We start from the raw sequence: 2183 nt of genomic DNA, 5'->3' as shown, positions 1-2183 counted from the left end.
CAATGACTGGAAATCCGCAGCCCCACAGTGGCCGTCAACGCTCCTTAGGCCGACCGTACTTCTCGATAAAAGATCAATGTAAAAAAAATGGTTCGAAAAATATTCAAGAAAATGGAGAAAAGAAGATTTTCAAAATAAAATTGACTAAAAGTTTCTGAGCAATTCATCTTCAACAACGTTTAGTAGCTTAAACGTACCTTGAAAGAAATAGAAATAAAATAAAAATAAAAACAAAATAAATAAAATGTCAATAATAATGTTTTGCCATCACCGCTTCGGCCAGATGTACGATGTCATTTAACTGATCGTGTTCGTGAAGTCCCAAAGGACGGGTTAGGGGTTGGCCTACTATTTTGGTTTATTATTTTCATGGTCTTACAGCTCGCACGGGAACAGAATCCCAATATCGTAACATTCAGAATAAGGAATGACGTCAGCAATTGAGAATGATACTTAAAAAAAAAAAAAAAAAAAAAAAAAAAAACCTTCCCCAAGAACCTCTGTCTACGAAGTATCACAGTGTATAAAACTACGTCGTACGGTTTTACGGCACATAAAGATCCCATAAAACGATCTGTGACGCGAAACTCTACCGCATAAATGACGCTTTTACCAAAAAAAATAAAAAATATGACTCATATTTGAAACGCATGAGGACGATGTATGGTGAGTGTATGGTGACCGTTTCCTCACCATACATCCACCCATACACACTACGTCCGCATTGCGGGCCAGAGTAGAGGGGTAGAGGAATAAAGCAACTACAAGAACGCGAAGAGAAACGCGACACATTACGAAAACAAAACATAATTTAATGCCAGCGTGACCAGTTTCGCGATCTGGGCTAAAGAGATTTCCTAGGGCGTTCTTGGCCTGACCAGAAGGGGGAGAGGGGGAGAGGGGGAGAGGGGGAGGGAGGTGAGAGGAAGAGGGGAAAGGGGGAAGAGGGGGTAAAAGGGGGAGAGGGGTAAAGTGGGGGAGGGGGCAGAAGGAGAGGGGGAAAAGGAGGTGAGGGGAAGAGGAAAACGGGGAAGGGGAAGGGGGAAGGGGGAGAGGGGCTAAAGAGGTGAAGGGGAAGGGGGAAGGGGGAAAGGGGGAAGGGGGAAAGGTGGAAGGGGGAAAGGGGGAAGGGGGAGGGGGAGAGGGGGATTAATCTCTCACAGTCCATTACACGTCATATAGATTATATGAGGTTAGGTTAGGTTGCTTTATATTAGGTTGGGTTAGATTAGGTAATATTAGGTTAGGTTATATTAGGTTAGGTTAGGTTAAATTAGGTTAAAACTACTATGTAATTCTTCAGAGTTCTATGGGTATGGGTGCAATGATATGCACATATGTACACACACAAGCATAGAATGAGAAAATGTATATATAAACATATATACATGCATACATACACGCACACATACATGAGTACATACATAAATACGTGTAGACATGTATACGTGTATACATGGTTGCATACTTACTCGTACATAAATACGTTTACATGTACATACATGGATGCATACTTACATCCTAGTACATACATATGCATATACACATAAATATATGTAAATATATATATATATATATATATATATATACATATATATATATATATATATATATATATACATATATATATATATATATATATATATATATACATATATATATACAGGCCTCCTTATATCCATACAATATATATATACACATATATCTATATATAGTACGAGCATACATAAACACACATGCCTATATGCGTACAGGTACATATGCAAATACGAACATAGATGCATTGATATTGTATATGCACAGTTGTACATACATGCATAACAAAACACATATCGGCTACCTCGATGAGGTCTGTATTCCTGTGTGGGAACAAACCTGTTAATGACAGCTGATATTCTCTTAAGAGGTTATGTTATTGATTAACAGGGGGAGCGACATACGCAAAAAAAAAAACAATAAAAAGAAAATATTAGTAAATAAGAGAAAATTAAAATAAATTGTTTCTTAATGGGTCCCTCCGCCGAGTTTCGGATACTTCGGGTGCCTTCCCCTCCCTTCCACCCACCGCCACTCCACTTCGAGTGACGTCACTCCTTTTTTGCGATATGTTGATGTTGTGGGGTGACCACATTCCACGTGCCAAGGCGATCTTCAAAAGTATGTCAAAGAGGGTTAGGTTAAGT

Source organism: Oratosquilla oratoria, chromosome 4 (genome assembly GCF_046742065.1).
Source record: "Oratosquilla oratoria isolate Oo_2021 chromosome 4, ASM4674206v1, whole genome shotgun sequence".
NCBI lineage: Eukaryota > Metazoa > Arthropoda > Malacostraca > Stomatopoda > Squillidae > Oratosquilla > Oratosquilla oratoria.
This window is presented reverse-complemented; position numbering follows the sequence as displayed.